We start from the raw sequence: 12,947 nt of genomic DNA on the forward strand, positions 1-12,947 counted from the left end.
TTAAATTTTACTTAAAAAATAGTTAAAACCTGATGTAAAATAAAAACAGACAACAAGTCAGTTAACAAAAGTAAACAGGTTGACTATGAGCATAAATGTGTAGAGATGGATAATCAATCTTCAAGATGCGCCTGAACAGGTAAATAGGGGGAATATTTCCTTCTGGAATCTACAGCACTGTTTTTGTTTATAATGATACTATGCAATTCACTTCCATATTAAGTATCTCAGCTAACATATTTGATTTTTGAAAAGTTGTAATCTTTTCACATGAGTTTTTAATATAATTTTATATTTATAATTCTATTTTTCAGGGTACTGAAGTATATGCTTTCTAATTTGGAGTGAAATACTGTCATACTTCATAGCATTGAATTGGATTCTACTATTGAAATCCTTGGTTTCATTTCAACACATTGGTTTTCCTGTATTTAGTATATTTTACTGGGTATCATATAACAGCTTGCATCCAGTATGGACAATAATTAATGTAGGAAATTATTATACTCAAAATTATGTTTTTAAGTCTCTGACTTTGAAACTTGCTGAAGTGCTTTGTAAGTAATTATACTTAAATTATGTACAGACAGAGCAGAGCATAATTTTCAGTGGTGGCCAGTTCTGAAGCTTTTTTAATTGATTTCAGTAATGAATGTAGCTTTTTCTTTCTTTTCTTGAGGCATATTTGACATGAACTGAAACAAGCCAGTTTAGCCTGAAGGAAGATGTCTGAAAGATCTTTGTACAGATGCAGAATTTCTGTGTGGTCTGACAGTTGCTCTGCCTGTTCGATGCAGGGCTGGCCATTTTTGTCAGTGCTCTGTCCCCAGGCTGGGCTTCTGCAAGAATTTTTGGACAGCCAGGTAGCAACCCAAATTTGGGATTTTTTTTTCATGGTGCAGCTCTGTTTTAGGAAGTTCCAACTTTAGGAAGTATCAGCACAAGTTAGAAAGATGCTTGAGGTGGCACTGCTCAGCATGATGGTTACACATTAGAACTGGCAACATGCAACATTAATGTTACCAATTCATTAATAAACTCATATTTAACCAGAGGAGCACATTCTGTGTTAAAAAGTGTTGTGGAAATACATCTGTGAGAGCATGAATGAATTACCAGAGTAAAAATAAGCATGACTAATTAATATGCTGCTTTTGAGAAGAAAAGGGAGTGTTAGCAGACTCATCAGCTATGTTTACTAGTGATTTCTGCTTCTACCTGTTGAGGATAAACTCATCCTAGGAGACTTGAACTTGGTGGATTTATTTTTAGCTTTTCAGACATGTTTCTCAGTGTTTGTAGTCAATTACAGTTCTCATAACTCTGGCTGAATTACCTTGCTGTGTGCTGTACTCTGTGAAACTTGCTTTGTGCCAGCATTACAGGCAGTGATGGCTGAATGCCCTCCTGCCTGTCTGTGTGTCAGGTGTAAACCTGGCTCCTCAGGAGCATTCCTGGTGCAACACACTTTGTTCTGCTTGTACATATGGCAGCACACTTTCACCACTACCAAATAACAAGAGATAGTAGTGAGACTGAACAAAATAGCAACTGCTACTGCTGTAGGTGTTGTACAATTCAAGTTTTTTTTTCATATCTCTGTTCTTTGTCCTTTTTCTTCCTTTCCTCATAAACTCCTGAATAATGTCTTTCTCTAATCGGATTTTATTTTCTGTTTGTTGACCTTCAGAATCCTGTGTGGCTAAGGAAGGAAATGTCATATTTCCCCCATAACACCACAGTGTACCCTGTTTGGGTTTGCTGCTTGTCACCTTAGTAGCAGCAAGCATGCTGTGTTCTAATAGATATATATAAAATATATGAAAATATTTGCCTCATACTACTGCTCTGTGCAAATAACTGATAATTGCTGCCATAATGTTGTGAAAATGTCATGAGTAAAGAGCATGGGCTCTTGAAATGAGAAGGCTGGTGGTTCAGGAAGGATTTCATTGCATTTACCAGCACCACACAGGAATCCAGAAGGATCCTTGTGGTTACCTTCCATGATTTCCTGCATAAAATAGGCTGCTCTGTGTTGACTTCGGTGCAAGCTAAAGTTTATTTTTTGAAAAATGTCACTGTTTGAAAACAGGAAACTGTGCAGCAAGGCAAATCTCTCTCAAGCCTAGTTTAATATTTTGTCAGTTATCATCAGTGTTTAAACTTCTCTACCTTTACTCTGCCTTCTTCCTGTTGTATGACATTTTCTATTACAATTTTCTTTTATTTTCATGTTGTATTGAGGAGCTGTTTAACAAATGGGGCTTTTTTTCTCCCTGTATGTTAAGCAATCAAGTTCTTCCCTAAAAGATATCTTAAATGTAAATAATAAGGACAATGTGTCCACTGGGCATATTTTTCTGTTTTTTGTTCTTGTTATGATACTTCTCTGAGCACTCTGGCATTGGAACATTTCTCTTGAATCACAGATGTCTTTGTATCTTGATCAACAATCTGGATGAGGGGATCCAGTGCACCCTCAGACAGCTGGCAGGTGACATCAAGTTGGTTGGGAGTGTTGATCTGCTGGTGGGCTGGAAGGCTCCACAGAGGGATCTGCACAGGCTGGATTGATGAGCAAGGCCAACTGTGTGAGGCTCAGCAAATGCCAGATCCTGCTCTTGGCTCACAACCCCACATAGCATTACAGGCTGGGGGAAGAGCAGCTGGAAAGCTGCCCCATGGAAAAGGACCTGGAAGTGCTGGTCAGCAGCAGCTGAACATGAGCCAGCTGTGCCCAGGTGGCCAAGGAGGCCAATGGATCCTGGCCTGGATCAGCAATGGCGTGGTCAGCAGGAGCAGGGCAGGGATTGTCCCCCAGCATTGGTGAGGCCACACCTCAAACCCTGTGTCCAGTTCTGGGCCCCTCACTACAGGGAGGACATGAGGGGCTGGAGCGTGTCCAGAGAAGGGCAGTGAGGTTGGTGAAGGCTCTGGAGCGCAGGTCCTGTGAGGAGCAGCTGGGGGAGCTGGAGTTGTTTAGCCCAGAGGAGTCTCAGGAGAGACCATATCACTCTCTACAAACACCTGAAAGGAGGGGGGCTTTCATAGCCAGGTGAGGGTTGGCATCTTCTCCCAGAAAACAAGTGATAAAACAAGAGGAATTGGCCTGAAGTTGCACTAGGGGAGATTTAGATTGGATATTGGGATACTCTCCTTGCACGAAAGGGTGGAACAGGCTCCTCAGGGAGGAGGTTGAGTTAACATCCTTGGAGGCATTTAAAAGACACGTAGATGTAGCATTTAGGGACTTTAGTGCTTTGACTTGTAGTAGTGTTAGATTAATTGTTGGACTTGATGATCTTAAAGGACCTTTTCCAACCCAAATGATTCTATGATATCAGAACTGCAATTAAAACAAAGTAGCAGCTGTGCCAGGGACAGCTAAAATTTGTTTATGAGATGTATTTACCTATTGATATCTCAAATAACTCCATACATTGGGATTTCATGTTTGACTGACTTGTATCATATGATGCAAGCCTTTTTCAGAGAGCTTTCTGTCCTGTAAGGTTGGCCTGTGTCCTTTGTACCTACAGAACTAGTGCTCAGTTGTATTAAAGTGACCAGAGCTTTCTCACATGTCAGGCCCTTTACTGTTTGTTAATTTTTACTTCAGTTGATCTGTATCTTGTCAAATGCTGCCATATCTGTTTTAAAAATACTAAATAGCACAAGAGAGCTAAGTAAATATATACAGCAGTCTGACAAAAACATGTTCTTGATGCTGATTCTTCACTGATTGCATTGTATTTGTGGCATCCATTTCCAGTGCTCTGTGAGGACTTTGTATTAATTCAGTTCTGTTGGGTAACAATTAACCACAGCATAAGCAAACAAATACTCTTACATCCCATATTTCATAGCAACTGCACTTAAATGCTTTTATCCCTCTACATGTGGCATTCTGTTGCAATGCAAGGACAAGAATGTATTACTGGCAGTTGCCTTCACTGTGAAATTGCTCATGTAAATTATCATTCTTGCTTACTTGAGATTTAAATAGTTTGTCTACCTGTGCTCATACTCTTGAAATTGTAGTACTAGCAGATGTATCATGCCAGCAATATTTTATGTTTATCAAAATTGGTGTTTATGACAGAGGTGATACCAGCATGATTTTGTGGAAGAAAATGTCATCAATGCTATAATCCTATTTTATGACAACCACTGTTATTTTCTCTTGTACTGACACCTGGGTTTCACCATAGGGTTATCTAGGTTGTACTCTGTTTACTTTTCCAATTTTTTTTCCTGTAAATCTATAGATTTATTTAGTATTTCTGAAATATTTTGATTGTTCTGATTCTTAAATATATTTTGATCATAATATGTTCAATCTTTAACTTCTTTCAGTTTTTTTGGTCTTTGTTTGCATAACTGCTCCTGTAACTCACAGTTTCATAGTTTTAAAATATTAATTAATTCAATATACTTAAATATTTTGTTTTTAATTGATGTTTTTTGTTCCCATTAAGATGAGTTGTTTTTCTTGAACTGCTGCAAGCTTTTTATATATACAGGAACATTGTCTTCTTGATTATCTTAGAAATTTTTTCTAAACAGCTACAGTAATTTACAAGTTCATTCATCTCTGGTTTGAGTTTGATGGGAATTGGTTTGTGGGGAAAAAAGTCATGATCACTTTTAAGCAATCTCCTATGAATTAAACTTTGTTCAATTAGTTTTTATTTATCTAAAATTCAACATTACATAATACTTTTAACATTAAGTGTCTCTAATGTTGAAGCCATCTCAGTTAGGAAAAAAACACTTTAAAAAAAACTAAATACATGAATTCATGAAAAGCATTAGCTGCATTATTTCCAGCAAATATTGTCACAGATTTCTGTGGTGTAGGCAAAGTAGCCACTTGATATCAGACTAACAGGAGTGAAATGTATTATGTAAGGACCTGAATTTTAAAATCCAAGTGAGCAGGTGGAGCAGGGAGATTCTTAGCTGGTGCGTAGCCATTTTCTTGCTCGGGGTTTCAGAAAACACTTTTGTCTGCTCTGCTTGTCTGGAAGGATTTCTGAAGGAGTGTTTGAGCCCATTTATGTGAGATGCTTTATCCTTCTGGGCAACAGGCACTGTTCACCAAGAATCTTTGCAATTTACTTAAACATTTATTTTGTTTTCTTCTGTTGAGGCCATCGTAAAGCCTAGCAAATTAGGTTATATGAATATGAAATATTATTTCTGTGTTAACTACTTGGATTGTGATGGTGACTTCTCATAAGGGGTCAGGCATTCGCGTGTGTAGAACCCTCCAATAATTTCACTAATTAGTCTCCTCTTCAGATGCAGGTTTGCTTGCTGCAGAATTGTGGGTTGTGATTGTTGTGATGGTTAGCAGAGCTTCCAAGGAAACTGAAAACAGATTAGCTAAAATGAAGATGAGAACTTACTGTATAGTTGCATCTACAACCGCAAAAACCACCTTGATACCCTTTCAGAAGCTGTCATATTTTAGCATTTTCTTCATTACTAAAGGTAATAAGATTTTTTTAAATGGATACATTTAATACATAACATATATTACAAACAACAGTGGTAAAGGCTGAGAAGGAGTTTAATTTTCATGTGAAACCAGGGTGCTTTGATTGCAGCATCCCCTACCATACTTTATTCCATACTGTCCATTTGGCTGTAAGTCACAAGTATTGTGTAAGTGTAAGTATTGGCGCTGTTCAGGAGCGCCTCTTCTTGATTGTTTATTGACATGGGAGGGAGGGAAGATACAACAGATGAGCTGGATTGACTTGGGTGGAGCTGGAAGAGGATGTACCACAGGAAGACCTGTCCCTTGCAGCTTAAATACCCATCTCTTCAGTTGTGAACTAAATCTAAAGCCCTGCTCACATAAAGAGCTTTCAGCTCTTAAATAGTGCGGGCTGCGACAGTTTTTTGCTGCAAGGTGCCTGGTCTAAGCTTCTATGTAGAGCTACACAGATAAGAAGGATTTATTTTTTTCAGGGGGTTCTGGCTTTGGGTGGAAAGACAGATGAATTTTTTAAACTGAGGAAACCTAAGATTGCACTGGGCACTCTGTGCAAATGCGAGGTGAAAAGGACTCGTGTGTCAAAGTCTGCAGTCATTGTTGGAATTACTGATAGGCTAAAAGCAGGATAGGGGAATAAGGAGGAATCAAAGATGATTACAGAAAGCTTATCCTTGGGAGCAGAGGGTTTTTTTGTGTCTACAGGCAGTACATGGAATTAGGAAGAAGTTGCAGTGTGTGTAGGTGGAGGGTGGTTTGTGTGTGTTGTGTGTTAATAATTTTTCTCCTTCTCTGGGCAGCAGAGGGGGCTGCTATTGCTTTGCTGCAGCCCTCCCTATGCAGACTTGTGCTGTGCTCCTTTCCTTGCTCCTGCAGCTAAAAGCCTGAAGCATGTTTTTTAAGTGTAGGGAATAAATGTAACTGGAGCAGGACTCAGTATTTTTTATTTGTCAAAGAATATGTTTCCAGTATAGGAAATGTTGTACGAATGTTTCCTTTAAAAGAAAAATTAAACTTATTTTCAGATGGCTTGTGTGATGAGAATGCAATAGTTCTCTGCTCTGAGTACACAGGAGAAAGAGAAAAAACTTCATATTACAAAAAGAGATTGATTTTTTTACCTATTGTTTTTTCAAGAATCACATGCAAGGTATGTAGATTCTTCATGCCTTTCACTTAATGCTTTAAAGGGTTTTAAACTAAGTTATAACTTGCCTAAAGCTGTGGTAGAAAGGCTACACATTCAATGATTGTTGAAAAAAGGCAACAAAAAAGCACTGACTGAAAAAAGTTTTTTTTTTCTCTCCTGCTTTTTCTGAAGATTGTATTTTTTAATTGAGGAGGATCTTGTCAAGGCATACAAATGCTTTAAGGGGAGATGTTCAGGTATTGGGGCCAGATTCTTCAGTAGTGCCCAGTGGCAGGATAAGAGGCAATGAGCACAAAGAGAAAATAGGAAGTTGCATCTGAAAATGAGGAAAAACTTTCCTTTGAGGGTGACAGCACTGGAACAGGCTGTCAAAAGAGCCTGGGGAGTCTCTTTCTATGGAAATACTCAAAACTTGCCTGGGCATGATCCTGTGCAACCTGCACCAGATGAATCTCCTTTAGCAGAGAATTGGACTGGATGATGTCCAGGGGTCCCTTCCAATGATTCTGTGATTCATAACATCCAGTCAGAATTACTTTTGCACTACCATGACAGTTTGGTTATTGTCAAGCAAGTTTTGTTGTTTTAAAATATATTTACTTTTTACTTTTCTGATACAGAACCTTGTTTTTTGTATTGGGTGGTAATAACTAGAAATATTCATACTTGGAGATTAATATAAAAACCACTTCTAACCTTTGATTTCTTTCTAATTTAAATACCCCACAGTTTAGTGCTCATCATTCCACACATGCAGGATCATTTGAAAAGGTTGTGCAACTGTCATTAGATGTAGTTTGTTAAATATTAAAGCATCCATGGAAGGAATGCAGATTCTTTGTTTCTCTGTAGATAGCAAGTCACTTCTCCAACTTTACTAACCTGCAGCATGCTTTTCTACAAATACCAGTGTTTTGTTTGAAAAGTACTTTTTACTTCCTGTGCTTTTACATGGCTGTGTTAATTTATGATTTCATTTGCTGCTCAAGGCTTGTAGAAGTTTAGGTATACTTTTTAAAGTAGAATTTTCCTACACCTTCACTTGTACATAAAAATAATGTGTTGCATAATTGCTGTCTGGCTCATTTTTCCTACTCTGTAAGTGGATCATGAAGTTTGCTTATAGATATGTGGACTATGTCTGTAGTAATCTGGTTATTACTAAGGGTATATACTTGAAATGTCCTTTGGTTGCTTGGCTTAGGCATTGCTCCCTAAAGGGAAATATTGGGGAGGTACTTGCATATGTTACTCAAACTTCCATATCAGTTTACTTTATGTAGAATAAATTAAATTTATGCCTTCAGGATAACTACCTGAAGCAGCACCTTGTTGTCCAACACTTTTTCATAGACTTTGAAATCAATATTGGTTCAGCTCCCACATGGTTTTTGCTCTGCATCTTTGCTGTCAAAATGAAAACGAGAAATGAGCTTTTGGTTTTTTTTCTCAATGGGAAGAAATAAAAAAAAAGTGCTGTAGTACTATTTCACCTCACCAATTATAAGTCAATAATATTATGAAGTAGAAATCATGCAAATATGCTTCAGAATCCTTTCAGTATGCTCACTCTGTTGGGATATGTGACTTGTCTAACAAATGCATTTGGGAGCTCTGCCCCACTTAAATATGCCATTTGTTCCTTTTGTTGTTCTTGACTATGTGGCACATGTTATTGCCTGATGTGATCATTAGCCCAAATATTTCCAGTCTGTAGTGATACAGCTGTATTTTCTTGAGCATTTATCAGTGGATGCTGTTGCCCTGTCAGTTATAAGCTGATTCTCGTTTTGAAGGTTAACTAAAGTTGGTATTATAAAATTTAATGCAAATGATGAATCAAAGTGTGGGGAAAGTAAAACTTTTGCTGGTGAGTTAGTTTTTGGTTTTGTTCACACATCCTTTCCCAAATGGTTGTTAAATATTCCTTTAGCTATGAATTTGAAGTGTATGTAAAAAAAAAAAAACCCAACAAATTATGATTAGTAAACTTCTTGCATTTGCTGATGTTTATACATTTAAAATCATGGGATCTGAAATTAGCTTAGGGAGCTGAAGGACTAGAAATTGATCTGAAGACCACAACTAAGTTTAACACCTGCTACAGGACTAACAATTTTTTTCTGATATGTTTCTCACTCAGAGCTATTTTGCAGATTACAGTATGTCCTATTTATTTTTTAGGAGACTTTTCATTATCTTCAGAACATGTGGCTATTCAGCAAACCGTGCACAATGAAGGAATTTACATACCTTTATAAATTCTTGAGTAGAAGGAGAGAAACTAGACAATGTCAGTTTCTCTGCTAATTTAATGATTTCTGAACAGGCAGAATGCTTAAAAACAAGATTTCCAAGCTGTCTCAGCAAATGTTTGAACAGACAGCATCTAATGTCCATCCACAAGGGATGATTTTTGACACATGAACTGCTCTTCTTTGCTAGTGCCTGGTGTCTGATCCGTGCATGCAGCTGTGCTTGGGTAGTAATGATACACTGTGCATTTTGTGTAACTTATTGATGAGCTGCTATGTTTTGTTTATGTGAATGTTTTACAGCTTGGTTTATTGGGGAAATTTCTGTTATAAAAATCCCTGTAAAACCTAGAACAGGTGTTTCTATAAACGGTTTGTTCTGTCACAAGCACCTTCTCCCTTTTTTTCCATGGCATGGTTAATGAAGATGCTGTCTAAACTTCATGCAGAAGTTGTGATATTTCTGCCCATTTTCTACTGGCCAAACAAGTTCAGGAATTAACCAAATTATTATAAAATATGTGTATTTTAAAAATCTTCATGTGCCTTCATTTTGTATGGCACAACTTTTGATGTACTATTACATATAGTTAAGTGGCATTGAGATTTTAAAGTAGGAAATAATTAGTTCTAGTGGATAGATGGGTATCTTGATAATAATCAGTGAAATACAAGTGGAAAGCATTGCTATTGAGCATCTTTTCTTCTGTTTTATTTCTTCTTTTCACTCTTCTTGCTAATTTTAAATTTTGTTTCTTTCGTTGGTAACAAGAATTGGGAAGAGGGAGAGGATCTGAGAAGGACACATTTACTAAAGAAGTGCAGAGATTTCTATTCCAAATCAAGGTGGTCCAAACGAACTATTTCTTTGTAAAATCTTTGTTCTTATTAAAAGGTGATGTTTTCTACTGACTTTACTACCTGACCATATATTGCATAATGTGAAAGGAGTGAATTGGGAATTTTAGTAATACTCAGTGTAATTCAGTCTTGGAAGACACTGGCTATACTTTTCAGCTGTGTCATGACATATTACTCATTTAATGCTTATAAAATTTTAATACATTTGCTCAATCCCTGGCCCCTCTGTGAAGTTGAAAATGTACTTATCTCCATCATGGATTGCCAGCAGGGATAAATTCCACCTAATTCATCATCAAAAGTCATCACTACTTTCAAGTAAAGTATTAGCAACATTTCCTGTAAGTGCAAATCTCATTCTTACCCAGTCAATGTTTCAAAGTGGGCACGAGAATTTGCTCTTCTCATTTAATTTATGGAGTGTCCCTTAAGGATGGCAGCTACTGTGATCATTATTGGCCCAAAGATATTGAGTGCTAAAAAAAAAATTAAAGGCAGCAAATAATAAACACTCTTTTTGCCAATCTCATAATTCTTTCAGTTGGGATACCTTGGTCAGATTTTCTAAAACATGGAGAAAATATGTGTTTTAATTAAAACTAATAAAAAATATAGTAAAAATAAAGCAAAGAAAGTAGAAGTGACACAGCTAAATGGAAGAAATCAGACCAAAAATCATTCAATATGGATCAGTTCTTGCCAAATGTAATAATGTCGTCCCTCAACTTTTAAGCTGGACTTCATGCACAGCAAGGACAATTGCTGTTGGTACTCAAAGGCACTTTCCCTTCTGCACAAATTTTGACTTTGGTGTAAACCACTACTATTCTATGCCTTAGAGTAAGTGTGCTGCAGGTATTCCATTGTATGTGTTTTGGAGGACAGGCTCTTGACAGACTCTGACTCTTCCCACACTGTGCCAATCAGAATTCCTTGGCAGGGTTTAGTCTCAGAATGCCAGTAAGCTCAGGGCTGGATTTGGCCAACCATACCAATCAAGAATGCCGGCCCTTCTGCATACTACCTGCTTTTTTTCTGTGCTCTAAGCATTCTTTACTTCACATATCTTGAGCTTTATAAATAGCCTCACACCCCTTTCCAGTATGCTGTTACCAGCTGAAAAGGATTATGTAGCTTAATTTTGTGCTATCAAATGAATGCCATTGTTACAATCAGTTGCTGCATTTGTTAGATTAATGTGTATTTATGTGTATTTTACAGTGCTGGTAAGAAAAATAGTCTTGTCTCCAAAGAGGCCTGGAGAACAATTTTGTTCCAAGCATACAAACTATAATACTTTGCACTGTTCAACCTTTTATTTTGGCAGTCGTGAGTGTAGCTAATCCGTAGAGTGTTGTCAGGAATTTTTTTTCAATGCTGAATAAAGTGTTGGGATAGAATTCTGCTACAGAAGAAAAAAAAAATGTGTAAGGTGGTGAAAATATTTTTGATGCCTTTTTGATATTTTTGGGGATTTTTCTTGCTCCCATTTAGTATAGAGAAAGAAAAGTCTAAGTCCAAACCTCATTTTTGTCAGTGGTTTTTGTACGTTATTCGGAAACTGATAAACGTGTTTTCGGTATTTTGGTACTGCTTTGTGCATTTTTGTGTGTGTAGGTATATAAGTAGAGAATTTCTCATTTGAAGTGTTGCATTTTACATGGAAGGGTGATATAATGATAAGAAAAGCTGAATTTTGCAATATGGAAAATAATTTTTCAGCTTCCTATCTTTCCTTTTCATAAAAGCAGCCTCCTTAGTAAAAAAACCACCTGCTTTCCCTTCCCCCAGCTTATCCTCAGCTGGGAATTTGACTTGCATTTTAATCCAGTGTTAAATATTGCATGACTTCTCTACCTGTTGCAGTTCTCAATTCTTGTCTCGGCTTTATTTAAAGGTGCAAAACCAGCATAAAAAAGTGGTCAGCAAATAAATTCCTGCAGAGCAGCTGTAGAAATTCTTTTTAACAGCTGTTGCAACACTGACTAGACTAAAGAGTTAAACTTGCTTATCCAACAAATCATGTTATAGCCAACGAGAACTGGGCAGACATTTCTGGAATATTTATAAAATGCAAGATGATGCAGCTGGATTTCTGTTGCATACCTGAAATATTTTCTGAAAAATTAACTGGAGAAATGAAGACACATGCCTTAAAGATAGTTTAATAAAAGGGACAGTAACAACAAGACACCATAGTGTGGTAAATACAGTCATAAAATTAGGGCACTTGTAGGCTAAAGCCAGATAATAGAGGCCTCCAGTGTAAAATGGTTATGCAAGGTGGGCATTATTTAGATGCTCGTGGTAAGTTGGGCATTATTTTATTTAGATGCTCATGATTAACTATTTTTTTAATGTTATGACAACATCATTAGTATTGATACTATATTGTCTCATCAATATGCATTTTACTAGGCAGTCTATGTTGTTTTCATAAACTTTCCATGAGACCTGACAAAAAATTACCTGCTGTGAATGCAAATGTGCTCTGTTGTGTAGTACTGTCCTGATTGAGGGCACATCCCACACCTATAACTGCATGTACCTCCCCTTCTTTTGAGATGGAATTCTGCTCTTGTTGAGATGCCTGGGAAGCTGTAGTTTCTTTGGGACCAGTGTCACATGCTAAGAGTTGCATGGACAAAGAGGGGTGATCTAACAGCTCGTTCTTGCCCAAAGGTAGAGGCCTTGACTGCTCTCCACTTCTAAACACTGTTTGTCTCTTCATGCATCTGGCTGCTTTGAGAGCTGTTTACAGTTGCTAATCTAGTGGAAAAATGACTTAGCAACAGCAAAAGTTGAGAATTTTCAGGTTTCCTACTTATTTCCTACAGGAGTTATTTCAGAGCTCACAAGCCTGACAAATTTTATAGCCAGTTTATTGAAGAGTTTATTGAAAAACTGGCCAAAGATAGAAGGGAGGAAGTGCTAGTATTGTCCTTTTCCCTTCTAGAGTCTCCATTGGATGTTTTTGTTTCCTTTCAGCTACAAAGAGGATCAGCCGTGGGATTGAACAGATCTAGTAGAGATCTTATTTTTTACAGGGTGACCTTCATTCAGACTCACGTGAACTGGTGTTTCCAATTAGAAACTGAGAGTAGTGAATCGTTGCTATTGGTTAGTCTGACTTGCTGCTGGGCTCCCCATACATGAGTATTTAAATCCAGTAGGT

The 12,947-nt window shown here is 37.3% G+C and overlaps 1 protein-coding gene across 2 annotated transcripts in view; it reads left to right on the top strand.

Annotated features, from left to right (window-relative positions):
* Nucleotides 1-12,947, top strand: part of FBXW7 (F-box and WD repeat domain containing 7) — a 176,765-nt gene that overhangs the window by 78,703 nt on the left and 85,115 nt on the right. The window lies entirely within an intron of this gene.

Source organism: Melospiza melodia, chromosome 5 (assembly GCF_035770615.1).
Source record: "Melospiza melodia melodia isolate bMelMel2 chromosome 5, bMelMel2.pri, whole genome shotgun sequence".
Classification (NCBI taxonomy): Eukaryota; Metazoa; Chordata; class Aves; order Passeriformes; family Passerellidae; genus Melospiza; species Melospiza melodia.